Raw genomic sequence first — 18,905 nt, forward strand, 5'->3', positions numbered from 1 at the left:
CGATCTGTCCTTTCCGACAACGCGGGCAGTTATAATATGTTGTACGCCACACTCAGCCGTGGGGGGCGGGGGGAGTATCGCGACGGTGCGATTAGAGGAACCCGTGCTCCAACACAAATCAAACACCAAGGCGCCCATCTACGCGCAACCTGTAACAACTGCGGGCCATGCCCGCCGGCAGATTGTTCGCTGTGTGATTTGCACACGCAAACGTAGTAGTACCCTAGCAGAGCCGTCACGGAGTCGCACAAAGAACAGTGTACTGTGGCTGTGCTACGCAGAAAGTGGAACGCTCGTAGTGAGCGACAAACAAGACCTTGCTTGGAATAGGACTTGGTATATATACTGTGCTGAACTCGGTATAGTGTGATCTGCATGTAATTTCACCGACATCTATAAATAACACCTAATTAAGCTTGCAAGTGTGGATAGAGTTGGCGCGCAGTCTTCGCCCTAAGGAATACGGTAAGGCGCAGAATGTGTATTTTTGTTAATAAGTACATATATATATATATATATATGTATACTGTCTTTGTAATATCTCTATCACAGGCACTTGGAACGTCTCAATAAAAAAAGAAGGTAACTAAATATAAGCACGAAATGTATTTACTACCAAAGTCTTACTCACTCTATGTCGCCTATGATCACCTGTAAATGCCGGTCAAATGCTCATCTGCAACACACAAGTACACCGCACGCCCGCGCTGTGCACAAACAACATGAATAAGAGATCGAGGCACATAATATATATACGCGCACATAATATACGCGCACATAATATACATGAATATATCTTGTACATGAATAATGTACATGAATATGATACATGAATATCGTGAGAGAGCGCACATAATAATTAATATACATGAATAACTCTCTTGTTCATGTTGTTTGTGCACAGCGCGGGCGTGGGGTGTACTTGTGTGTTGCAGATGAGCATTTGACCGGCATTTACAGGTGATTATAGGCGAAATAGAGTAGAGAAATATTAAGACTTTGGTAGTAAATACATTTCGTTCAATATTTACCATTATTTTTTTTTATTGAGACGTTTCACGTGCCTGTGATCTCTATGGCAAAACCAATTAATGCACGCAGAAGATGATTGCGCCATATATTAGTTTTATCGAACATAGCCAATGGTTGCATGATATAGCGGAAGGTTCATAATAGTTAATACACTAGAATATAAAATGTTAGAATATACGTGTGTACGTGTGTGTGTGAGCGCGCGTGTGCGCGTTCGTGTGCGTGCGAGTACGAGTGCATGTGCGCGTGCGTTTGCGTTTGCGTGTGCGTGTGCGTGTGTGTTATAATAATTTAATATTGTGGGGAATTGACGTTGAAACTGCATTTACGTGGAACTATTACTTATAGTAGGCGAAAGAGAATAGATACACATTGAGCCTTTGGCAGTAAGTATGTACATGCCGTATTTATTTGTCATTGAAACTGTCCACTAGTCTACGCCTCCTTTATGTACGCATATCAAATGTGAACATATGTTGCTCAATCGGGGCGGCAGATCTATGACGAATTGTTTAGAGACGTCGGAAATATGATAGCCGAAAATCGATATAGTTGTGTACTGGCACTGCATCTGTAGAAATCTGAGTGCGTGTCCCTCATTATTGTTTTCTTTTCAATTTCAATATGTACGCGTACAAAGCGTTAGCATAGTCATGATTATTGCAGGATTGTCAATTGAAGATTAATTATGCAAATGCGAAAGCGAAGTTGCATCGCCGTAGATATCGTACCTATAGCTGTATGTATGTAGCATCAGGAGCAAATAATCACGAATTGTGATCATTTACTCCTGGCATCAAATTCACTGCTATTTGTAATAACGTTCATGGTTATATCCGATAATGCTACGGTCTAATACCCGGTAATGCTCTGCGTAGGTAGCCGGTAGGCTTGATGTCGTACACTTATAGAGCATTTATTTATCAAAGGAATCAGGGAATCAGATGAAGTGCGTACAGTGTCCGCAATCACCACTATCTCCGAAACTAGGATAGAGCGAAAGACAATGAAAACTAGAGAGAGAGAGCGAGCGACAGAGAGAGGGGTAGATAGAGATCAAGAACGTATAATATCATTATAAACTCCTGATAAAATCCGAGCGCATGTAACAGAACACAGCGATCCATGTGGGTTTCGAAGCGATACGTTGCACGCGCAGGCACAGGGTAGACTAGGGGCTATGTATATTTGTGTTCCCTGATCGATGCAAAGTCCAGAGAAATGCATATATAAACACATCTGATAAGAGATAGCCGAGTACTGAATCCGTATATGTATACATATTACATGCACTGAAACGACGAAAGGACGACGACATGCACTTGATGCAAGACGACATGAATGAGATGAGAGAGATGACATGCACGAGATGAGAGAAATGACATACACGAGATGAGAGAGATGACATGCACGAGATGAGAGAGATGACATACACGAGGTGAGAGAGATGACATGCACGAGATGAGAGAGATGACATACACGAGGTGAGAGAGATTACATGCACGAGATGCATGAGATGAGAGAGATGACATGCACGAGGTGACGAGAGATGACATGCACGAGATAAGAGAGATGACATGCACGAGATGGAGAGAGATGACCATCGCCGCGAGATAAGAGAGATGAGCATGCATGAGATGAGAGAGATGACATACACGAAGATGAGAGAGATGAGAGAGATGACATGCACGAGATGAGAGAGATGACAATGCACGAGATGCACGAGATGAAGAATAGATGAACATGCAACGAGATGGAGAGATGGAACGATGCACGAGATGAGAAGAGATACATGGCACGAGATGAGAGAGATGACACATGCACGAGATAAGAGAGATGACAATAGCTGAGATGAGAGAAGATGACATACACGCGATGAGAGAGATGACATGCACCGAGATGAGTAGAGATGAGCATGCCGAATGAGAAGAGATGACATGCACGCGAGAGAGAGATGACAATGCCGCCACGCGATGAGAGAGATGACATGCACGGCGATGAGAGAGATGACACTGCCACGAGATGAGAGAGAATGACATGCAGCGAGATGAGAGAGAATGACATGCACGCGATTGAGAGAGATGACATGTCAGCGCAATGAGAGAGATGACATGCACGAGGTGAGAGAGATGAACATGGCACGAGATGCAACGAGATGAGAGAGATGACATGCCACGAGATGAAGAGAGATGATCATGGTCACGAGATGGAGTAGAGATGAAGAGGATGACATGCACGCGATGAAGCAGAGATGACATGCACGGCGATGCAGAGAGATGACATGCACGCGAAATGAAGAGATGACATCATGAGATGAGAGAGATGACATGCAGCGAGTCTGAGAGAGATGACATGCACGAAGATGAGAGAGATGACATTGCACGAGGTTGAGAGAGGATGACATGCACGAGATGCACGAGCATGAGAGAGATGACATGAACGAGATCGAAGAGAGAATGAACATGCACGCGATGAAGCAGAGATGACATACACGAGATGAGATAGATGACATGAACGAGATGAGAGAGATGACATGCACGAGATGATACAAGAAGAGTATGACAATGGCACGAGATTAAGAGAGATTGACATGCATGAGATGAGAGACGATGACATACCGAGATGAGAGAGATGAAGAGAGATGACAGCAGCGAGATGAGACGAGATGAGCATGCAGCGAGATGAGAGAGAGACATAGCACGCGAACTGAGAGAGATGACTATGGCACGAGATTGAGAGATAATGACAATACACGCGATGAGAGAGATGACAATACCGAGAATGAGAGAGATGGACATACACGAGATGAAGAGAGATGAGAGAGATGACATGCAGCGATGAATAAGAGAGATACATGCACTCCGGGTGGTAGCGACCGAGATGAGAGAGATGACATACACGGCGATGAGAGAGATTACATTGGCAGCGACACGTGGGTGACATACACGAGATGAGAGAGAGACATGACATTGCACGAGATAAGAGCATGCACCATACCACGCCTCCTCAGGTGAGAGAGGATTAGCCATGCACGAGATGCATGAGATGAGAGAGATGACATTACACGAAGCATGAGAGAGATGACATACACAGGTGAGAGAGATTACATGCACGCGAGATGCACGAGGGTGAGAGAGCTGACATCGCCACGAGGTGAGGAGAGATGACACCTGCCACAGATAAGAGAGACTGATACATAGCACCCCCTCAGATGCAGAGAGATGACCATGCGCCGAGATCACAGAGAGAGAATCATGAGATGAGGAGAGAGTGACATACCCCGAGACTGAGAGAGATGAGAGAGATGACATGCCACCCCGAGATGAGAGACGATGACATGCCAGCGGAGATGCCACCGAGATTGGAGATAGTACATGAACGAGATGAGAGAGATGACTGCACCGAGATGAGAAGAGATGACATGCACCGAGATGAGAGAGATGACATGCACCGAGGGAGCATAGAGAGAATGCATGCATGAGATGAGAGCGATGACATACACCGCGCCGCCCGCGCCCCGCCCCGCCAGGCGCCCGCCGCCCCCGGCGATGAGAGAGATGGACATGCAGATGAAGAGATGAGCATGCACCGAGATGAAGAGAGATGACATGCACGCGATGAGAGAGACTGAAGCATCACCCGCCCGATGACGCGAGATGAATGCACGCGTGAGAGAGATGACATGCACCGAGATGAGAGAGATGACCATGCACGCTGGATGAGAGAGATACAATGCACCGCGATGAGAAGAGATGACATGCACGCGATGAGAGAGATGACACATCACCGAGGTGAGAGAGATGACAATGGCACGACGATGCAGCGAGATGAGAGAGATGACATGCACGAGATGAGAGAGATGACATGCAGCGGCACGACTGCAAGAAGAGATGACATGCACCCCGCGATGAGAGAGATGACATGCACGAGGTGAGAGAGATCACATGCACAGAGATGAGAGAGGATGAACATCGCACCCGATGAAGAGGAGATGACCATGCACCGAGGTGAGAGAGATACATCACCGAGGTGAGAGCAGATGACATGGCACGAGATGAGAGAGTGAATGCACGAGGTGAGACGAGATGACATGCACGTGACGATGCGAGCAGATGACATGCACGCCGATGAGAGAGATGACAGCACCCCGCCGATAGAGAGTGACCATGCACCGCGCTGACGAGAGATGACATTGCACGAGGAGAGCGAGAGATGACATGCACCGCAGGTGAGAGAGATGACATGCACGAGATGAGAGCAGAATGACGTGCACCGAGATGAGAGAAGATGACATGCACGCGGACATGAGAGAGATGAACATGCCAGGCGAGGTGAGAGAGATGACATGCACCGAGATGAGAAGAGATCGACATCGCACGATGATAAGAGAGATGACATGTGGCAGCCATGAGAGGAGATGACATGGCACGAGATGAGAGACGATGACATGCCGGATCCACCGGATGAGATAGATGACATGAACCGAGATGAGAGAGATGACATGCACCCCGAGATGGAGAGAGATGACATGCACCGAGATGAGAGAAGATGACCATGCACGAGATAAAGAGATGACATGCATGGATGAGAGAGCATGACATACACGCCAGCGCCCGCCCCCCCCACACGCGACCCCAGAGATGAGAGGAGATGAGAGAGATGACATGCACGAGATGAGAGGAGATGACATCACCGAGATGAGAGAGATGACAATACACGCGATGAGAGAGATGACATGCACGAGGTGATGATGAGATGACAGTGCCACGAGATAAAGAGAGATGACATGCACGAGATGCACGAGATGATATAGATCGACAATGCAGCGAGGATGAAAGAGAGATGACTATGCCCACGAATGAGCAGAGATGACAGCAGCGAGATAGAGCAGATGACATGCACGAGAATGGCACGCGAATGAACGATAGATGACTGCACGAGATGCAGAGAGATGACATGCACGAGACTGAGAGAGATGACATCACCCGATCGAGAGAGATGACATGAATGAGAGTGACGATACAACAGAGGAGGAGATGACATGGCACGAGCTGAGTAGAGATGCTACTACCACCGCGATGAGAGAGATGACAATGCAGCGAGATGACAGAGCATGGCAACTACACGCGATGAGAGAGATGACATGCACGAGATGAGAGAAAGACATGCACGAGATCATGAGATGAAGAGATGACATGCACCGCAATGAGCAGAGATGACTAATGCACGAGATGCACGAGATGACGAGAGATGACATGCAACGAGCATGAGAGAGATTGAAATGCAAGAACAGATGAGAGAGATCGACATGCATGAGATGAGAGAGATACATGCACGCAGATGAGAGAGCTGACTGCACCGAGATCGAGAGTAGATGACATGCCGAGATGAAGAGAATGAGAGAGATCGATCATCGCATGAGATGGAGAGAGATGCATAGCCGAGATGAGAGAGATGACAGCCGAGATGCCTGAGATGACGAGAGATAGACATGCCGAGATGCAGAGAGATGACATACACCGAGAGTGAGAGAGATGACATGCACGGAGATGAGAGAGATGACATGCAGCCCGAGCGAGCCGAGATGACATGGCACGAGATGAGAGACGATGAACATGCACGAGATGCACCGGATGAGAGAGATGTACCATGCAGCGACGATGAAGAGAGGGATGACATGCATGAGATGAGAGAGACTGGACATACACGAGATACGAGAGAGTGACATACACGAGATGCACGAGATGAAAGGAGATGACATACACCGAATAGAGAGATGACATGCACAAGATGAAGAGAGATCGACATACACCCCCGAGATAGAGAGATGACATACCGAGATGAGAGAGATGAGAGAAGATACATGCACTCCGAGATGAGACGAGATGACATGGCATGAGATGAGAGGATGACATGCATGAGATGAGAGGAGAATGAGAGATGACATCCGGAGATGAGAGAAGATGACTATGCCACGGCGGATGAGAGAGATGACATGCACCCGAGATGAAGAGGAGATGAGAGAGATGACATCACGAGATAGAGAGTGAATGCACGCGATGGGAGATGACACTACACGAGATGAGAGAGATGTGACAGCACCGACGATGAGAGAGATGACATGCAGCCGAGATGAGAGACGATGACATAGCACCGAGATGATGAGAGTGACACTCCCGAGGTGAGAGAGATGACATAACAACGAGATGCACGAGGAGATGCATGCAGCGAGATGAGAGAATGAGCATACACGCGATAGAGAGATGACATGAAATGAGATGAAAGAGATGACATCGGCACGAGTGAGAGAGATGACAGCACGCGCCACCCCTTTTACGCCCCCAGCATGCAGCGTCCGAGAGTGAAGAGAGCCATGAATACCACGAGATGAGAGAAATGACATACACGAGATGAGAGAGAATGACATGCACGAGATGAGAGAGATGACATAACCCGGAATGGAGAGATGAGCATGCACGAGATGAGAGAGCAGACATCACCCCCCGCGATGAGAGAGATGACATGCAGCGAGATGAGAGAGATGACATGCAGCCCGAGTGAGACGAGATGACATGCCAACGCAGATGCACGAGATAGAGAGATGACATGCCACGAGATAGAGAGATGACCACACGAGGTGAGAGAGATGACACTGCCGAGATGACAGAGATGACATCGCCGCAGAGATGAGAGAGATGACATGCACGAGAATGAAGAGAGATGACATACACGAGTGCAGAGAGATGACATGCACCGGAGATGCATGAGATGCAGAGAGATGACATCAGCACGAATGAGAGAAATACATACCACGCAGATGAGAGAGATGAGAGAAGGATGACATGCATCGAGATAAGAGAGATGACCTGCCATGAGCGATGAAGAAGAGATGCACAGTGCATCGAGATGAAGAGATGACGAGCGCTGAGATGGAGAGAGATGAACATGCAACGAGATGCACGAGATGCCGATAGATGACATCGAACGAGAGAGAGAGATGAACAGTCACGCCGATGAAGAGAGATGACATGCCGACGATGAGAGAGATGAATGCCCAGAGATGAGAGAGATGACATGCACGGACGACTGAGCAGAGATACATGCCCGAGATGAGAGAGATGAACATGCACGAGACTGAGAGAGATGGACATCGCATCAGCCTAAGAGAGATGACATGCCGATGAGAGAGATGACATACCGCAGATGAAGAGATGAAGAGAGATTGAGCAATGCACAGGAGAATGAGAGAGATGACATGCACGACATCGCACGAGACTGAGAGAGATGACATGGCACGAGATGAGAAAGATGACATGCATCGAGATGAGAGAGATGACATACAGAGATGAAGACATGACATGCACGAGATGAGAGAGATGACATAGCACTGAATGAGAGAGATGACATGCACGAGATGAGAGAGATGACATGCACGAAGGTGGAGGAGAGATTACCATGGCACCGGCCGATGAGAGACGATTAAGTGCCGACGACTGAGAGAGATTACATGCAGCGAGATGAGAGATATGACATACACGGATAAGCGAGACTGACATGCATGATGATGAGAGAGATGACATAACGAGGTGAGAGAGATGACATCGAACGAGATGAACGAGAGATGACATCGCAGCCGGAGGTGAGCGAGATGACATACGAGATGATGAGAGATGACATGCAGCGCGATGGAGAGAATGACTACACCACGAGATGAGAAGATGAACATACACGGCGACTGAGAGAGATGACATGGCACCGAGATGAGAGTAATGACATGCACCGCGATGAGAGAGATGACATGCACGACGGTGAGAGAGATGACATAAACTGAGATGGAGAGAGCTGAACATGCACGAGATGAGAGAGATGACATACCNAGAGATGACATGCACGAGATGAGAGAGATGACATGCACGAGATGAGAGAGATGACATGCACGAGATGAGAGAGATGACATGCACGAGATGAGAGAGATGACATACACGCGATGAGAGAGATGACATGCACGAGATGAGAGAGATGACATACACGCGATGAGAGAGATGACATGCACGAGATGAGAGAAATGACATGCATGAGATGAGAGAGATGACATGCACGAGATGCACGAGATGAGAGAGATGACATGCACGAGATGAGAGAGATGACATACACGAGATGAGAGAGATGACATGCACGAGATGAGAGAGATGACATGCACGAGATGAGAGAGATGACATGCACGAGATGAGAGAGATGACATGCACGAGATGAGAGAGATGAGAGAGATGACATGCACGAGATGAGAGAGATGACATACACGAGATGAGAGAGATGAGAGAGATGACATGCACGAGATGAGAGAGATGACATGCACGAGATGAGAGAGATGACATGCACGAGATGAGAGAGATGACATACACGAGATGCACGAGATGAGAGAGATGACATACACGAGATGAGAGAGATGACATGCACGAGATGAGAGAGATGACATGAACGAGATGAGAGAGATGACATGCACGAGATGAGAGAGATGACACACACACACGCACGCACGCACGCACGCACGCACGCACACACGCATATATAAATATATATATAAACCTAGGTAGCTCCAGCCAGTGTGCAATTCGTGATTCTACAGAGTGTAGAAGAGAAAGCCACACATAGAGAGGAGAAAAGGATCTAATACGCATTAGGACGCAATAGAATATACAACACGCGATCACATGCAGGCGGTTTGACGTGATGATAGGGTGTTCAGCTAAAATAATGTGTAGGCTGGGCTTCATTTATGATTGGAAGTCACAGTGATTTGATTTACGCACGGAGACGTATTTTTAGGCACATTGGCGCGTGAGATATATCGAAATGTCATGTCTCCAGTGCTACCGAAAATAATTTTAATTTCCATATGATAGAGATAGAGACTGCTCAACGCTCGATGCAAGGACGTTGGTAATTAGTATCATTGGTAATGCGATGAACACGGGTTCTCACTTTATTCTTGATCGAATGGCTTCTAGATATAGAGCAAACCAGGAGGCCAGTTACACAGCCATCGGCAGCCACCGACAACCATGCGTGTGTGTGTGTGTGCGCGCGTGTGTGTGTGTGTGTGTGTGTGTGTGTGTGTGTGTGTGTGTCTTAGTGTGTGTGTCTGTGTGTGCGTGCGTGCGTGCGTGCGTGTGAGTATGTGTGTGTCTCCTATAGATTACCCTGCTAGCTGCCATATAATGGGGGGTATCGCGTGAACGAATAAAAGCGTTCTTTTATCCATGCGTCAAGAAAATGTGAAATGACAAGTAAGTGGACGGATAGAGGGAGGAGAGGATGTTCAACTAGTTAAAAATCATCGAGTGGGATCGTCAGGGTAAATCGTATTCAAGCATAAGGACAACTTTGTTTTTCTTGCCTACCGTACGACCATGCACGTATGCTTGCCGACCGCATGTGCTTAAGATATTGCTGTCCTACGCGGCCCACCTGTCAAATGGTTCTAGCTGCATCATCTCCGGCTAAGTGACATACTACTTATTAACTCGGTGCGTCTACATGACGTGCGTAATCAACGTGAGAGTGAGAGACTCCATTAATCAATCTGTTGAAAGGTCATGGTCTTAACATCTTTCCAAGCACGCACTGGTAAGAAAATGTCAACCGCACATGATCATGATCACTTCGCATACGGGTGGTCAGTGAGTGGGAGCAACGTGGGAAGCATATTTTACCTAATTACTGCCCGTCAACACCATGCATCCTCTGTAGGAATTCAAAATTCCCCATATCGCGTATCCACTAACCTGACGTGTATCCAAAGTCGCTGTCCATTAACATGATTGGCACGACCAAAGCAATAGTGCTTACAAGTTACAACGTATGTTTTGATGATAATTGGAATTGTGATAGTTGATTTTGATGATAGTTGGATTATGGTAAAATTACGCTTAGCAGGCTATAAGACTGATACTGAGCACTGTCGGTGTACTAGGCCTACTGGTATGGAGTACTATTAGCAACCTTTTCCTGGTATCGTCAATAACAAAATAAGAAACAGCGAATCAATGCAAGATCCCGCGAAATACCAAGCCCTAAAATCTCAACACGTCGTAACATTCCGCATTTATTGGCAGGCGCGTGAATTTCAACTTGCTGACTATATTAGTTACCACGGGTCATTATGACAGGTCAATGCACAGCAAACTGTGTGCAGCAAAATTGTGGGCTGTGCTGCAATCGCGCGGCAATGACGCTGGGGGCAACGTTGGCGTATATGGTTGGCATGATCATGGTTTGCTAGTGGCTGACTGTGTGACGTTTGCCCAACGTACGCGTATGATTAGCACGGTCACGGTTGGTAACTTGGTAAGTAGTTGGATGCATCACATTGGCGCAACGTCAGAATACGGTTGGCGCGATGCCATTTGGCCCAACATTGACATGTCATGAAATAAGCCGCTGCGATATATATATACATATATATATATATATATATATATATATATATATATATATATATATATATAATATATAGCAGCCCCAGAGAGAAAGAAATATATGTAAACAGATAAGACGCCAAGGCCGAGATGCGATTGACGTCATCGAGGTAAGCTGCCATGCCGATTAATGGTGTCTAGTATCCATGTAAGGAGATATATATATAGGACACGTAGTTTGGCATCGTTGGCCCAGATAACTCGGACGGCATTGGCAGCATAGTTTTTCAAGTGAATTTATCGTTTTAATTTCGGGTTTCCATTTCCATTACGATTTCCATTAAATCTAATTTTCATTGTGATTTTATATTTGCTTACATAAATGAAGCAATACACACATAGTGCAAGTGGGCGATAAGAAGAGCGCGAGAAAGATGGAGAGCGAGAAGGTATGTGCGAGACACACGCGCGCGTGCAGAGAGAGAGCGAGAGCGCGCGCGAGCGCGCGAGAGCGATAGAGAGCCTGGGTTACCAGGTGGCTGGGCGACCAATATTTCCCAATGAACTAATGTCGATAAAGCGCAAGACATTGATGTGCGCGCACGTTTACAGTACACAACTTTTTTGTGTGACGACTGTAGTTTTTTTTTTGGGGGGGGGGTCAGATAATGGGGTTACGCGCAGCGGGGCTAAACGTGTGTGTGTCAAACCTGTTGTCCAGAGGTAGTCAATGGCCGCGCAGCTAGGCTCTCTTTGTGTCCAACTAGCTTTCAACTTGTTGCTCAGCGCGCTGTCTAATAATGCAACGACCTCGAAGTGCAGCGGTGTGTTTATAATAGTCACCCGCTGTAGAATATAGAGGCTATAGTATAGAGGCAGTAGCAACAACAACTGCAGTATCAGCAGCAGTGGAGGCGGCCGTAGCAGTAGCAGTAGCAGTAGCGGGTTCATGAAAGGTACCAACAGCAGCAGAATGAGCAGCGTGGTTGACTATAAACACCAACAACGACGATGACAACTGAACAACAACAACAACAACAACTACAACTACAACTACAACAACAACAGCAGCAGCAACAGCAACAACAACAACAACAGCAGCAGCAACAGCAACAACAACAATTAACAACATTAGCAGTGAGAACCTGTGGCAACTGCATTTTTTTCAAGCCTTAGAACGGTTTAAATTTGGCATCACAAATCACTTGTATTTACTGCATTTGTTGTTATACGTATATTCTGTTAGGAAACATAGTACGTGCTTATTTTCTCTTACGGTCTTCCTCCCATATCTCCCTCCACCTCTCTATCACTCTCCCCTGCCTCGCATCCCCTTCTCTCCCTTTCTCCCACTCGCTTTTTTTGAGTGACAGCTTGCCCATCACTGCGAATCTATCACCCAGATTCTAGTAAACACTAAGTCCACGACTAGAATTAGACCGAAATCAGACAAAACGATTGCTAATCTTATTCAATTTGCCTTTTAATGACAGTTCATCTATCAACAAATATTATAGAATATTTCTTTGTGCAAAGTTATCGGAATTGCGTAGATTTACTATCGTGGACTGAGATGGGGGACAGTAATATATAGTGCCTAATCCTTCACGATCGAGTACCGTCTCTCAGTGTATTATCCCGCTGAAATATTTTATGTACGTCAGCGGTACATAGTGGTTGTACTACTACTGTGCTGTGTGTCTGGAATAACATCTTTGGCTTGCAACGCATACATGATCGGAAGTAAATAATACGGAATTCTGCGAATTTCCATGCTCATGTTCATGCCTGACGTAGATATGGCATATATACCTAGCCATATATAACTCGCTATCTCGGATACGCGAGAGTGTTCGTTTATATAGCGTGTTAGTATATAAACGATCACGGCGTCTTTCTCTTTCTCCTCTCGTTTCCACCCACTCTCTCGCCTCTCAACGGCATACATTCATTTCCTATGACCTTGTACTTTATAAACAGCAGCTTACCGTTAAAACTATTGGAACTGTGTCCCGTTCACTGAATTACCCGTTACGTGTGCTAGTTCATAATAAAATGTACACGCATGTACACACGCATGTACATACGCATGCACACACACACATGCACACACACACATGCACACACGCATGCACATACGCATGCATATACGAAGTGCAAACGCGTTGTAACCAAGAAATACAAACCAAGAAGGCAATCAAATAACTATATATACCAAGTATGTGTATTTAGATACACGTGTATCTAGATGTCACGCACGGTTAACGTGTCAACCCTCCGGTGTCTGTTATGTTACTGAGCAAATAATATCTCTGTCACCACGGCAGCGTTCTGCCCGTGTAGTAACTAACACATCTGTAATGGGTATCGCGGAAATGATTGTATCACGTACGTGTGTGCGTGTGCACGTATACGTACGTGCATGTGTGCGTGTGCACGTATCGGAGTCTTCATCTCACACGACATCACTCTGTGACACCCTGTCGCAGCTAACAGTGATGTCATGGTGAGAACACTTGCCTGCGGTAATCGGAAAATGCTTTCTTAGCAGGCACCATTCGTAGCATGCTTCACGAGACAGCCCATAAGGCATGGATGATCCGGTACTTGTTGGGTTGGTGATGGATTTCTTGCTCAAAGAAAACAGGTCCTCAAACAGCCACCAAGTCTGATTTGGTACACAGTTCTGAGCTTGACCCATATGAGACAATGCTGGGTGGACACGCCTTGGTTTTCATGCTCTCAAAGAACTCCTCCAATTTCTATTACGTATCTGCGATGCAATGTAAGCCTTTAGAAACAGATGAGAGCCGTTGCTTGGGACCTGGACTTTCTCACGACTGCAGAGGCCGCTGATAGAGGCGATTGTCTCCTCTTGATAGGATCTTTTTGATGGGCTTTGTCTTGTTGACCAGTGCGCTCGCTGATAAAGTTTGTTTGGTCTGTCCACTTTTCTTCAATCCTCGTTCCAGTTGTCGATGACTGCTGCATCGTGCAATCGTACTCTGGTGATCCTAGTACGAGAAATCTACATTGCAAATGCCATCTGTCTGTTTGGTCTTGCTCGTCGTGTCGGGTGCAAGTTAGTCTTCTTTCTCTTCCTCAGTAGAGCAAACCAACTCTGCCCAATCACCAACGTGCCATTTTTGGGACCACCACACCATCCAACGTTCGCAGTGAGCTGCAGGGTTTTGCCGTTCAGGCCACAGTTACCACCGTCACCTTCACAGAAGATTGTTTCTGCTTCGTGGGTCTGGTCAATGCAATAGGCAGAGAAGCTGTGTGCGTCCCTCTTGTCGTCTTTTTCACAGCAAGGTTTCCTTTGTAGAAAAACATTTCGGCCGGGACATCAGGGATGAGTATTTTTAGCATAATAATGTAAATCAAGTGGAACTGGTATCACTCTGTCATACTGGTCGCTCGTGTCCCAAGGCGAAAACCAAGGCACTGTACCTTGGTCAATGATCCACTATAGAGTATGAAGTCCGTCCTCTCTTATTGATCGCTACCGTTACGATGCATCACTCTATGTCATCCAGCTGCAGGATGATGGACAGAAGTTGCGACTGGAGACACTGACACAGCTATTTCAGGCACCAATCCATCCTAAGAGCACAGTCAGATCCTTTTCATCATCCAGGTCATTGTCTCGTACTCAGGTAGGCTCTTTTAGATAAATGGGCTGCTCCGTCGTTGTGACTTTATCCGCGTCTGCGCCCGTGCGCCACATGGGACCCCTCTTCCCATAAAGGTGAGATCTTTTGCCCTGTCCTACGCTACCAGACTCTCAATTTGTACAAGTGCTCCATTTCCAGCAAGCGTCCCTCCAAAATTGCCAAGTGATTTGCCAGTGCCCGCCGACTTCTCATGTGAAATGTCCCACCAAACATCTCAATTAAAGTGATCTTAGCCGTGATTCGCTGTTGCCAGTCTCTTCCATGGAATTGGTTTTGCCACTTTACCTACCACGGCCGCTTCTCACAGTGATGAGCCGGTACTCCTCGATCCAAGATTCCAGTAAATCACTGCCTTGCTTTTACCAACTGATGATTGCACTGGATATCTGATGAAGCTGGCGCGTCAGCTCTTGTTGGTGTTTCAAACTTCATCGCCACTATTTCCTAATCTATGCCACATTGCCAACAGCCTTAGGTTGAAAGCGAAAGCACTCAAGGTTTTTTCCGATGCTGCTGCGCTGTTCCTGTGCTTGACACTGAATCCAGCTTCCTTGGCCATGGAAGAAGTCGGCATGTCCAATTTGGCTAGTAGTATCCTCAAGTAAACATCTGCAATTTCTTGTTTTCCCATCACAACCACTATGAAGTTGACTGCAACTATAATATTTTTATAGAAAGGTTCGTCCTGTCAACATGTCTATAGCAGGGACTCGGTTCAGAGCAAGGTGGGATGAGGCCAGAACACCTGTTCAGTCCAAGAGGGGCTCAGCCATTTGGAAACAGTCCCCACCAACCAAAGCTGGAGCCCTTTGTCCATTTATGGTAATTCATCCATGACATGGATTTTAAGGAGGTTATGTGTGCTCACAAAGCTCTTTCTTTTTCGAGCTCTGCTGCGCCGTGTTGCACGGTACACAGTTACCTGTAGTTAGCTTGCCTTTGTATTGCCTTATGTTTTAGTTGTCTGTGCGTGTTTTTATATCTTTTATATAGCTTTGGTTAATTAAGTTTGTCTGGAAGTCCAGCTATGTATACTCTTGTACTAATCGTCGTAGATTTCTGTCGATACGTACACAGTGCGGTTGTTGCATAAGATGTACGTGTGATTGAAGTTGCAACTGATATAATCTCGATGCTAGTGAGATATAGTCACTTTGAGTGTGTGGCCATTTGTGATATTCAAAATGGCGGGCCACCGACCCCTCACATCACTCTTTTGGGATTGCGAATTCGGTTTCATTGACCCCGATAGTGTCTGGGTTTAACAGACCAAAGGTCATTTCGTCGTCACGTGCCTGCTGTAGTGACTCTCAGTGCTGATAACTCAGTTAATAATGGGATAAACGTGCCACTCTTACTGATGCCTGGATGGGCTGGCACTTTTTGAATTTAAGCGTGTGCAGAGAGTATACACGGCTCCCTCGCGTCCGCCAGTGCCAACCCCATACATGATTTTGATTTGCAATGTGGTTCCTTACCCCGATATGTTTGTTTAGACACCACAAGACCATGTTAATCTTATTGGAACTTATTTTGTTTAGCTCGAAATATTTATAATCTGATAATGGGATTTTTAATGGGCGGCCATTTTCGAAGATTCCCAGATGGGCCGCTCACCGTATCCAATAATGGATTTTTGGACTTTGCATTCTGCCTGGTTTCCTTGGACCCCGATAATTTTGGGTTCTTTTCTTAGAGCATCAAGATTTTGTCGGTCGTCAGTGCGTTGACACGTGGCTGCATGTGTGCGTGGCCTGTTTGCTATGTTAATATTTTAAGCTGGGAATTATTAAATTTTGATATGATTAATGCGCCATTTAAAATTCAAGATTGGGCGGCCTCGACATTTACTGATTTATTTTGGCAGCTGTCATGACCCCATAATTGCTAACAACCAAAAATCATTCTATGCGAATATACAATATAAAGTGATAATATGAATGGCGTCATTCTGAAATGCCGCATTTCCACTGAAAATCAGCGATGGCCCCCCCCTCGTCTGCTCAGTGCCGTTGCGTCGGCCGCTGCGGCCCCCCCCTGTGTCTGACGGTGTGCGGAGTACACGTGTTCCTTCGCCGCGTTCGGTTTTTCTGTTTATGATCGTGCGTGCGTGGCGTCTGCCGATTGGCGACGTTGTTGACTTGTGCTACGTGTTAACATCCTGTGCGTGCGTGCCGGTGCCATGCTCCATGTGCCGGCACGTAGACGCGCCTTCCGGTGCGTCGCGTAGTGCACCGTACACGTTCGCGTGCCCATGGTGCGTGCGCCTGTGCCACGTACACCGTCCGCCCGTGCATGCCCCCCCACCCCCCCCCCCCCCCCCCCCCCTCCCCCACCTCGAGCTGACCCCCTCTCCTGTGTTGCTCGCTTCGCCGCCTTTGCAGTGCTGTTGCATCGCTCTATTACATGACATGACATTCACTAAAACATGAAACATCGCCTATGACGTCAGTATTCATCCAGTATGCATTTGAAACAAGCTCTGATTTGGCTGTATGAATTGTACTCCAAATCGGCGATTTATCGCCGGCCCCGGACTAACACTATACCCGTGGCGTATTAAATCGGATGGCCGATCTCTCAAACATCCGCCCGGGACTAACTATATGCAAAGACGTTGTTGATCTATGCCGACTTAAAATCGGTCGCGCACGACAATTCGGGCCGGAGCTAAATCCGGGGCGGGCGATTGGACTCGTGGACACACGTACGCGGATTTCACCGGGCGACTTTAGTCGCCCAGATGTTTAATCGGCATAGTGTGTGCCGCGCCCCTTTTAGGTAAGCTAGTACGTGTGCAGCTAGTATTGGGGTAGCGGGTCAGCTTAGTACGCGGTTGTACCCTGTATGTAGGGGTAAGACGCTCAGTACGCTGTACTGTACTTTTAGTGGGGTGAGCGTTGGTCGCGTAGTTAGCGTGCTACGCTCGTTATCGGTAGGCGGCGCCTGGGTCGGTTGTTGCTGTTACGCTACGGTCTGGTGTACTGTTTCATTGTACGCTGAGCGGGCTGTAGCTAGTGACGTGACTGTTATGTAGGGCCTAGCTAGTTACGCTGTACCGGTTGTATTAGTCCGGGTCAGCTGAGTTAGGCGCACGCGCCCGTTCTGCTGTACTGTCAGTTAGTCGGCTAGCTAGTTACGTGTACTGTATTTAGCTCGCGCGCGCTCGCTCGCGTACGCGTGCATGTACTGTATTTTAGCGGTTCAACCTGCCTAGTCACGCTGTTACTGCTATTTAGTCCCTCCCCAGGTAGCTAGTCACAGTGGTACTGTTTATTAGCGGACGTTAGCTCAGTACGTTACTTTATCCTACGTGGTTAGCTAGGTACTCGTGTATCTGTATGTAGGGTTACGGCTTATTACGTGTACCCTTGTATGTAGGGTAAGCTGGAGTACGTTGTACGTGTATTAGCGTAGCTAGTCACGTGTACTTGTATTAGGGTTAGCCTAGTACCCGCTGTACTGTATTAGCCGGTAGCTAGTACGTCGCTACTGCTATCCTAGCGGTAGTCCACGTACGCCTCCGTTACCCTCGCTATATAGAGGTAGGCTAGTACGATGTACATGTAATTGAGGTAGCTAGTACCCGTGTTACCTGTATATAGAGTCAGCTAGGTACGCTGTTACCTGGTCATTAGTGGTAAGGCTTAGTTACGTGTTTACTGTTACTTTTAGTCGGGTAGCTCGGTTACGCCTAGCTCACGTGTACTTGTATTAGGTAGCTCAGTACTGTGTACTGTATCTTAGTGCGAGCTAGTACGTTACTGTATCTATGCGG

The 18,905-nt window shown here is 47.0% G+C and overlaps 1 protein-coding gene across 3 annotated transcripts in view; it reads left to right on the top strand.

Moving 5' to 3' along the window:
• The first annotated feature begins 222 nt into the window (after positions 1-222).
• LOC106816269 overlaps positions 223-18,905 on the top strand; it is a 55,427-nt gene continuing 36,744 nt past the window's right edge. For all 3 annotated transcript variants that reach the window (XR_001394865.1, XM_014820850.1, XM_014820852.1), the window contains exon 1: positions 223-465. The gene's annotated coding sequence lies outside the window, so the exon portion shown is untranslated. The remainder of the gene's footprint in view (positions 466-18,905) is intronic.

Source organism: Priapulus caudatus, unplaced genomic scaffold (genome assembly GCF_000485595.1).
Source record: "Priapulus caudatus unplaced genomic scaffold, Priapulus_caudatus-5.0.1 Scaffold1333, whole genome shotgun sequence".
Classification (NCBI taxonomy): Eukaryota; Metazoa; Priapulida; class Priapulimorpha; order Priapulimorphida; family Priapulidae; genus Priapulus; species Priapulus caudatus.